Source organism: Corapipo altera, unplaced genomic scaffold (assembly GCF_003945725.1).
Source record: "Corapipo altera isolate COAL_440 unplaced genomic scaffold, ASM394572v1 23b, whole genome shotgun sequence".
NCBI classification, from domain to species: Eukaryota; Metazoa; Chordata; class Aves; order Passeriformes; family Pipridae; genus Corapipo; species Corapipo altera.
This window is the reverse complement of record NW_020884885.1, coordinates 9,700,521-9,710,888: the sequence shown is the minus strand read 5'-3', so window position 1 is coordinate 9,710,888 and position 10,368 is coordinate 9,700,521. Positions and strand designations below refer to the sequence as shown.

General features: G+C 47.1%; 1 protein-coding gene across 1 annotated transcript in view; it reads right to left on the bottom strand.

Moving 5' to 3' along the window:
• The window catches only part of DDB2 (damage specific DNA binding protein 2), a 51,066-nt gene extending 40,877 nt beyond the window's left edge, over window positions 1–10,189 (bottom strand). The window contains exons 1-2 of the mRNA XM_027642403.1: window positions 9,987–10,189; window positions 344–445 (exon numbers count right to left, since the gene is read on the bottom strand). The gene's annotated coding sequence lies outside the window, so the exon portion shown is untranslated. The remainder of the gene's footprint in view (window positions 1–343; window positions 446–9,986) is intronic.
• Window positions 10,190–10,368: the final 179 nt, after the last annotated feature.

Sequence of the window (10,368 nt, the reverse complement as noted above, 5' to 3'; positions counted from 1 at the left end):
GCCACATTGCAGTTCTGTTCTTAGGACTGCTACATCCACTGCTATGTGCTGGGGTTTCTAATGCATCTAGATAATTTTGGATACACCTCTTTTCATGAACACTCGGTGCATAGCAGAGACCCTCTTTTCTTCTCCTACATCTCCTTGCCTTATACAGGGCTAGAAGTGCACTCCCTGTTTTGCCAAAGATACCCTACACTGTGATGAGGGGCTACACAGCGTGGAAGCTGCCTGCTGGCTAGGACAACATTAGTTATAGAGGAGTAACTCCCCTTCTAGTCCTGAATTGCTGCAGTTGATAAGTGCCATTCAGCAGGAGATGTATCAAACATCTTTATCTCACCTGTCTTTCTGCTCTTGAAAGTCTCTGAGGCTGCTGAGACAAAGTGGGATCCTGATCCTAGTGTTCTTCATATTCAAACATAAGGACTGGTAAGCCCTTGAGCTTGAGAGAACAAAAAGAAAAAAAAAAAGGAAAAGCTCCCGTTGTTGGAGAAATAAAGAAAAACAACCAAAATGGCTTCCTTAGTACATCTGCTTGAAACTGCTGTTGAAATGCATTGCGAGTTTGTAGTAGTGTTCTGTAGTTGAATTCTGAGTCTGGCTTACCTTGAGTGAGTAACGTGGTTAAGTCAGGTGCACAGAACTCAGCTGAGCCTCCACCAACCACACATGGTGAACTGCTTCAGAGCTGTTTGGAAAAAGGGTGATACATATAAGTCTGAAGTCATATGTGAGCACTGGGAGTAAAGACCAATAGAATGTTAACAGCAGCTACTAAACCAAAATGGACAAATTCAAATACTGTTAGTTTATGAGAGATTAAAGTATCACAAACATCTCCTTGCCTGCCTGACAGAACAGAAATTAAACCTTTTATAGCACACAGGATGCCTTGAAATGTAGTTTGCCATGGACAAAGAGATCAGAGACTAATGGTATTTAGTGTTCTTGTGAGACCGCAGAAACACATCAGTTGAAAGGTTTTGAAAGTATCTCTAGCACTGTACTTCATGAATGGGGAGAGGGGTGCAAACCAAAAGAACAAGGCTAAAGCACTTTGTTCTGAATCTGTTGTTTCTTAAGAAAAAATATTTCCAAAAGGCAATTAAAGATTTAAGCAACACACATTAAAAGAATGCCTGGATTGAGCTATGAATTTACCTATTATTCTATGTTCAATATCTGAAGAAACTTCTAAGCTTATGCCATGTAAGATGTGTTGGTGTATAAGCACTTGGATTTATTTAAAGATCTTGTCTCTTCTTTCAGTTCTGTGTCTCAGGTAAATTGTCATTAGTGTTGTACAGTAATTGCAAGTGTTCCACTTGCTGATCCACAACAGAATGATTTGTTGCTCCTTTGTCCTAGCACACATGAATATGAAGACATGACAGGCTTGTGGGATAACTGAGACAAAGTCAGATATAAAATGACCTGAGATGTTCTATAGTCAATACTGAAATTTACCTGGTTAGACTGGATATTTTCAAACACTAATGCTTGACTTTCATGTAAGGTCAAAAAATTGTAGAAGTTACAAAGGATAACATGGAAACTTGACTTCCGATTCCTCTTCGGAGTTCAAGTCAGGCTGTAATTTGGGATGGAGTTAGGTGTGGCCAGAGCATGCTAGAGGACAGAAATGCCCAGCAGACAGGACCTCTGATTACAGTACAACCAACCTGAAATTCCACAGGACAAAGTCTGAACAGACTTGTTTGTCCTAGGAAAACATGACCACCTGATTATAATGGGCTGCTTGAAGGTTTCCAGAAATAGTGAGATACTGCAGCTTATGTGAACAAGTCCCCTAAGGAATGTTTGCACATCATAAAGTCCTGCCAAGAGCTGAAGTAATGGACATCAAGAATGAAGAATTGCTTGGCTGGGCTGTACCTCATAAACTGGCATGGCACTTAGCCCTGGCTGCCCAAAACCATCTGGATTAGTAAAAGAGAGTCTGTGTAGTAAAGAACCAGCTGGAGGGGAGTAAAAAAAAAAACCACAACAAAACAACCCACATCTAATGATCTTATTTTAAACTAATAACTCTGCCTGGGGACTTGGTTTCCCACAGAAGCAAAGGAGGTTTTGTTAACCACAAAGGCTCAAGTTGAAACTTGCCATCCATGCCATGCCAAAAGTTTTGTGTGCAAACAGAGACATGTACACATGAACTAATTGCTGTGCCTGAATTCCAGAAGGCCAGTGAAGCCTTCTCCCATGGTTTCTGTAAAAACATACAGATGCATCTCTGTGCCTGATGGACAACACACTGAAAAAGTATCTAGTCATATCTTATTTTTTAATAAAGCTGCTCCTTGTGGAAAGCTCATACATCTATGGTTAGCAGATAATTACTTTGGTTCTGGCATCTTCCTGGAAAAGAATTTTGGAAGTATCATGCAAAACTTGGATCTCCTGCTGCTGATGAATTTTCTAGGAAGAGGAAGTTAAAGATTCTCTATGATGGATCACACCCATTTCCCCAAAGCAGCAGCTCAGCTTGCTCAACCCAGTAATGCTGTTTCTGCCCTGTAGGCAAAATCTGGATGGCAGAGCCCCCAGGACAGCTGTGCTCTGCGATAGCAGCTGAGAGTTGCGGTCAGCAACCAACTCTGGGTGATGCTCCCACAGCCCTGTGTGGAGCTTGGGGCCATGGCTGCTTCAGTTTACTTTCCATCCCACTTCCCCATCCCCTGTGTCCTTGTGGCTGTTTTGCTTGGCACTGAACGCTGAGGCAGGTGCAAGTATGTGGCAATCCCGCACAGAGACCCGTCAGCGCTGTTACAAACTGTCCTGCACTCCCTCTGCTCCTGCCCTGTTTGCAGACCCAGCCCAAGGCTGTAGCCCTGGCGAGCTCAGCTCTGTTATCTGAGGCAGGTTCCCGCTGCCTGCTGTGCAGGCTGTGTGTGAACTGGAGCTGCCTCAGCTGCATTTCTAGAGCTGCTGCCATTATACTGGTGGTCAGCAGGCTGCAAAAATCTTCTGCTTGTGAAGAAAGCTGGTGCTGGAGTCAATATGGGCTTGAACACTCAGACCAGTAGGTGATCGTTTCTAGGGTATATGCACTGAGACAACTGCTGACAGGTGACAGGGCTGAACATGAGACCCAGCCAGTGCCACAAACTCCATCTTGACTCGTGGAAATTTTGGAAAATACTCACTGCAGGCTGGTGGGAAAGATTGTTCAAAACAAGCAAGAATAGTAAGGCTGCCTGATACAAAGCAAAGTGTCTTCAGAGGGACCTTGCCCCAAAAATAACCCAAAAACAAAAAAGGGGAAACAGAAAAAGACTTGCAACCATGTGTTGAATTGCCACCCAGGTCCAGGCTACAAGGAGCTGAAAAACTCACGGGCTGCAAGAGAATGAGACTGTTTACTAAGCTACCTAAGTTCTTAGAAGATCAAAGAGGTTTAATATGGAAAGATTAACAAATCCTTGCTGAAAGGGATGGGAAGAAGGTAATAGAGTAAGCTCTGTAACTGGAAAAAATTGGCTAGTTATCTTTAGAACATCTAACTAAGCAACATGGCTCCAGTGAACTTCTCCAAACTAAATTTCAGGCCAAATCACCTCAGCTGCTTTCAGTACATCCATTTTCTGGCCACGTCCTCTTGTTTTTTATAATTCAGGAACCCTGCTTGCAGAGGTTCCTGGTTTGTCAGTGTCTTCACTTATGGCAATTATAGCTTCAGTTTGAGACTTCCTTTCTCAACAGGCAGTCTAGTGGTGCTCAGCACTTCTTCCCCCTTAGTGTGGGGGCCCATAATCTCTCCTCTTCAGTTTCAGATCTTTCACTAGGTACTGCTAATTGCAGATCCTGTGGTCCCTTCCTCCTTGTATTTCCTTTCTGTCCAAGCAGCTGGAAGTCTTTTTCCAGGTCCTGCACTCTCCCCCTTTGACTTCACTACCTCTGTCCTTCCTGAGTCTACTGCTCCTGCTTTTCAGCAGGAGGCTGACACCAAGAGTCACTGCCCCCAGCTGTGACCACACTAGCCCTTCTCTCAAATTCTCCTCAGGGCTTCCCCACAGGTGCCACACAGTTCCTAAGGAATGCTGCATCCACAATCCTATGGATGTTTGCTTCACCAGTGGCCCTGCATCCCCTCTACACATGAGGAGCTGAAGCACTGCTACTTACTCTCACTCCACACAAATCCCTCATAATGGCCTGTTTGACAGCAGTGCTTGCACTCTGATAATTGTACGTTTTCAAAAGAGCTTTCTCATTTTGCCTTGCTTATCTTCTCTTTTTGTCAGCTCTTCCTGCCTTGCCTTCAAGGGTCACTCTTCTGCTTAAGGCATGCTCCCTGCGCTTGTTTTAGGGGCTGTAGGCAACTAGTCCCTATACTAGAGGGATTCAGTTTAGAAAACTGGTGAGTGGAGTGAGCTGCAAGGAAGAGAGATTACACATGCACTGGAAAACTTGGAAGGGTTGTGTCTCATAGGTGGACAGCCCTGCTGGCTCTGAACTCAAGCAAGTTAGTGCCTGTGCTGTGGACTGCCCTTGAAAGAAGGTGAGGTAGTTCGGGTTCTGCTCACTGCCCAGTTTCTCCACCTTGCTCCCATGTGGTGTGATGAACATGTTTTCCATCAGTTGAGTGATTGTCCCCTGCCAAACAGCCTGCTTCCAGCAGGGACACCTGTAACATCTACAAACAGACATTACAGCAAGGTCTAAAACTTGTCCTCAGATCCAGGAAACCCCAGGGCACATTGGCCAGCTCACCCCTACTTTGAGGTATCCCCAAAGCCTCCCAAGTCCAAAGCTGCTAGGCCAGAGGTGATATTACCAGACATTTGCAAATAAACATTTGATTATAATATAGGAAATGGAGTTACAAAATAAAAGCCTGAAGACATACATGTATACACACACACACACTCTCAACCCAGGAGCAGCACACTCCTCCCCTGGCCCCACACTCCAGTTACCCTTTCCATCAAATCCCAGCAGTTTTGCCTGGCAGCCCAGCAACATCATCTGGCACAGCTGAAAGGGACAGTCCTCTCTTCCTTTCAAAACTCCTAGCCCTTCCCTTACATATTCAGCAATCACACAAGCTCAGCAGGAGATAAGCTCAGCAGTGTAATGACCATGAGCACTTGAGCAGGGCTGGGGACACGACTCAGCCCACGGCTGCCGCTTGCCAGGGCGGGTGCAAGGGACAGCATGTGCAGCAGGACTTTCAGCTGCAACACAACCCCAAATCAGAGCAAGCCAGCCATGACTCTGCTCCTTAGTATCTCTCAAGTGATCAACACGTCTCTCAAGGAACACAACATCCATTGTGTTCCTTAATTTATATGTTTCTTCTACATTTGCTGGCTTTTCTCCAAACCACAACATTTGCAAGACTGCAGTAAAACTGTAAGTTGTAAACCTGAACAAAATATTCACTCTACACATAGTCTATTAGCTCCTTATCTTAGATCATGCTGGAAGCATTGAACAGAGTCAGTGTGTGACGTGACTGCCTGCCTCAGTGCTGTACTCCTTCCTAGGAAGGCAGCTACTAATTACACTCAGTCCAGCACCAGCAAGCCAGTCACCCACGACTCTCAGCCATCTGCTTCCCTCACATCAATCCCAGCAAATATATGGTCTTACGGGAGCACAGGCAGTTTGCTGACTTGACAGAAACCTAACCTAACCATATGGAAAAGTTTCCACATGATCCCTGAAACCACGGGAAACTGGGAGTATCTTCTTACTCTGGGAAGGGACATCCCTGCCGAGAACCCATCCCTTGTTCTAGTGAGAGGGAGAATGCTTTCTATCTGATTCTCCACTCCTTCATTCATGGCTATGCTTGCTCTTTCCACTACTGAAAATAGCCCTGAAATACTGAGCAGAGCTCTCTCCCAGGGTTATTGACTATCCCTGAGGGAAATCGTGGATTAATTCATGTCTGTAAACTGCTTAGTAAGGAAGGGGGGGGGGGGGGCGGGGAAGGAACAGATTTGTGTTAGGAATTGCTTCTCTGCCCGAGGTATCATTGTAGATTCCTGGTACCCCAGCACTTAACACTGTGATCTATGGGAAACTATATGTCCCTGTTACTTTTTGGGTAGTTTACTGAATTTGTCAGACCCTTTCCCAAATCTCATTCAGCAAGTGTGAGAGGCCAATGGTCTGAGTAGGAGAGCAGGACTCAGCCACCTCATCTCTCCTGCACAGTCCTTTCACCCATGTTCTTTGCTGGACAGTGAGAAGAGAGCAAGGTCCCTCTTTCCTTCTGCCAGCCTGCTTTTGGATAGACTCACAGAGAAGCACTTTCTCTTCACTTCTCTTTTTCTCTTCTCTTATTTTTGGGCCTGAAAGTGCAGGGCATGTTTGATCCCCATCACAGCACTTCACTCCTGAGTCTCTCCAGCTCTTTCACAGCAACCTCATGCCCTCAGATAACCAGACTTCTGTACTGCTAATGCATCCCCGGTGTTATGGCAGACTCCAAGAGCAAGCCTAGTCACGGTCCTTTGCTTTCCTTTGCTCTCTTGGATGATGCTCTATCTTATCTTTCACAAATAGAGGTGGGTAACAGGAAGGTGATTTCTGATTAGGAGACTACATCAGGCTCAGGGTCTGGTGTCACAGCAGTCAGGAAGAAAGAGGCAAGTGTCAGATGTGATGTCGATGGACAGGGAAGCTGAGGGCCAAAGAGCAGGCTGCCAGCTTGGAGCTCAGGAATTCAGCACTAAAGCATACGAGATGCAAAAGAAACAGATGGAGGAAATAGCAAGAACAGTGCAATGACAACACACGCTCACAGGGAACAGTCAGCAGCAGGAGGTCTTTCCTGTAACTGACAAAGGCAACAAAAAGAAGCCGATTATTTCTCAGACCAGCAGCATGCTCTTCCTGCTGCTTTTATGGAAAACTGATGGACAGGATCGGCAGCTTTGCCAGGATCTGGAGCAACCAGCATGAGCTGGAAGGCCTGCAAGGGACCCTGCCGAGGTAGAGAATTTAAGTAACCCTGCTGTAGCAAGCCTTCCTAGGACACGGTGCAGTGAACAGAAACTGTGCTCCCTCCACGGAAGAGAGGAGCCTGTACTGTATCTCCCCATGTCCTCTAGCACAGACAGGCACAGACAAAGTGTGACACTGACCTACTGGCCTCTGAGGCTGCCTTGCCTCCTCCTGGCACATGCCATTTCTCTCTGTTGTGGTTTAACCCTGCATCCAAGCACCACGCAGCCACCTGCTCACTCCACCCACCCACACTCCCCCGTGGGATAGGGAGGAGAATCATAAAAAGGTAAAACTATAATAATGATAATAATGATAAAGGAATTAAACTCAAGAAACACAAGTGATGCACAATACAACTGCTCACCACCTGCTGACCACTGGCCATCCCCTCCTCAAACAGTGATCAGCCCCTCCGAGACAACTCCCCCCAGTTTATATATTGGGCATGATATTCTATGGTATGGAATATCCCTTTGGCCAGTTTGGGTCAACTGTCCTGGCCATGCTCCCTCCCAGCTTCTTAGGCAGTTCCTTACTGGCAGAGCCCAGGAAACTGAAAAGTCTTTGGCTTACAGTAACCACTACTCAGCAACGACCAAATCAACTGGTGTGTTATCAATATTTTCTCATACTAAATGCAAAACATCAGCTACTAGGAAGAAAATTAACCCTATCCCAGTCAAAACCAGGACACTATCTCACAAGCCTCAGCTGGGGGAACGCCAGCATGAACAGAGTCTGTCCCTCCTAACCCTTGTGTGACATCTCCATCACACAGCCAAACAGAGCTCACGAGAATGAAACAAGCAGAGGAGGGGAGCAGCACCACACAACAGATGATGACAAGGCAGGAGCAAGCAACTCAGGTTGAGGCAGCTCTAGCCAACATGAACACAAGCACTTCCAATGCTCACTCATCATCTGAACTTGCTCCTCGACACAAGATGCAGCTTACACAGCCTCCACCCTGGCTCCATAGACTCCCTCTCCTGCTCTTCTGTTGGGGCCCTGAATGCACTAACATGTCTTCATTGTCCTGAGCAGCCTCACCTGGGGCTCTACCCAAACTCCCAGCCCATAACGTTGGGGGGTTGGATGTGTTTCCATTTAAGCTCAGCCCAGAGCTACTAGTCCCTGTCTGAGCTAAGTTGGAGGAGTAATGGTCTCTGTGCCTGACCTGTAGGCTGCTTTACCAGCTTGATCTCAGGTTTGACTTGCCTTGTTACCACAGACATGCCTGGCAATCACTGGGCTGATCCTGACCCAGCCTGACTACAAACTACCTCATCACCACGAGCTTGCCTAGCTATATCAATTTTTGGTGAAATCCAGCTGCTGTGCTGGGCCTGCCTTGCTCTACATGATCAAGTACTGTGGCAATGGGCCATGGCTGGTGAGGGCCCTGGCCTGCTGGCCTCAGGAACACCCCTCTCACAGCTCTTCTCCTCCTAGTGTGCAACCAGCCCTTACTGCACCCTGACATCAGCTCTCCTGGTATGACTGCCAGGACAGCTGCACCATGAATGGCATCAGGGAACTCAACTCTTTTAAAAATAGCTGTGAGGAAACTGCTATCGGTTACTTTCACCTGAATTGGTTCCCCAATGCTGTTTGTGTAATCTCAGAAATGGGCATATGGGCACAATTAAGTTAGCAGCGTAAGAACAACAGAAACCTGGGGCTGCTTAAGATAAGACTGCTGCCAAGAATGAGCCCTGTCACACTAGATCAGGCTTCACTACCCAGTTCAGAAACTCATCTCAGAGTAGCTTGAATCAGATGTGTCAGCCAGAAGCCTCTCATCTTACTGTATGTGCCTCCTATATCAGATCTCACTCTGATCATGTAGTTAGAGCTTTTCTGATTCCCAGAATACAAGATCCTGCTAAACCTGCAGGGGGTTTTTCCTGCAGGTTTTTTTTTCCCTCAACAACTCTGTTGTTCCTGATTGCATCTCTGTGTCCTGACTTTACGTATCTTCCTAAGATCATAGGTCCTAGGTTCCCATTGCAATGAATTCTACTGTCTGCCTTAATATCTGTGGATAATGTGGAAATGAGTGAAATGAAAGTCTTTAAATTTAAACTGAAAGTTGTCCAGGTGTTAGTATGTTTAACTGTTTCTTTTAGTGACGAGCTGGTGTTGCAGAGGAATCTCAGAGGTAAGGAAATCCCAACCTATTCCATCTCTATAATACCATGCTACTGATTAGCCTTTGTCGTTATTGCCCTTCTGAATCTCTCATTGCTCTGCACCATTTTTTTTTTTTTGGTTTGCTAAAGCATGAAATGGGCTATATGCCATTGAATTTTAGTTCAAAGTACAACCACATTTTTTCCTGTTTTTCTCATGTTATACCTGAATGGCTTTCTATCCCATACCCTCCTGCTTCCAGGTGGGTAATACAGCAGTTAAAGGCCCTGACATGATCTTTGCTCTGAAGTAACAACTTCCCTACCTTGATTATTGCCTCATGCTGCCTTGATTACTGCACAGGATTAGCCAGTGCTGAGAGGTCTCTCCCCTCACTAAATCAGGCTACGAAGGTAGTGAATGGCCTTGAGAGGAAGCTGTATGAGGAGCAGCTGAGGTCAGTTGGTCTGTTCAGCCTGGAGAAGAGGAGACTGAGGGGAGACCTCATTGCAGTCTCCAACTTCTTCGTGCGGGGAAGAAGAGACACTGATCTCTTCTCTGTGGTGACCAGTGACAGGATCAGAGGGAATCGCCTGGAGTTGTGTCAGGGGAGGTTTAGGTTGGATATCAGAAAAAGGGTTTTCACCCAGAGTGTGGCTGGTCACTGGAACAAGCTCCCCAAGGAAGTGGTCACAGCACCAAGCCTGACAGAGTCCAAGAAGTGTTTGGACAATACTCTCACACACATGGTATGACTCTCGGGAATGGTCCTTTGCAGGGCCAGGAGTTGGACTTGAACGATCCTTGTGGGTTCTTTCCAACCCAGGATATTCTGTGATTTTGTGAATCACTTCCAAATCACCACTCACTTGTGCCAGTGTGCCAGACGCGGTGTCCTGAGGTCGGGCTGCTGGAGCAGGTGCTGCCTATAATCGCTGAGCTTTTTCCCCAGTAGAAGCTGACCCGCGGCAGGCACTGCCTCTGTGCTATTCTAAAGGGTCCTTATCTCGGTCCGGGCCCGCAGCGGCCCCAAAAGGACGGGCACGGCCAGAAGGGCTCCCTCAGAAGTGCCGGGTACGGGGCTGAGGGGGGTCTCAGCGCGCGGAACGTCCCCGCTCGTGTTTAGCCTCCGGCGTGTGGAAGGCGATGCCGTGACACCCGAACAGCAGCGGGCCGGAGCCCGGGAGGCGAACGGGCTGCTCCGCTCCCGGGGCGGGGGGGGCGGTCCCGGAGCGGGCGGGGCGAACCGGC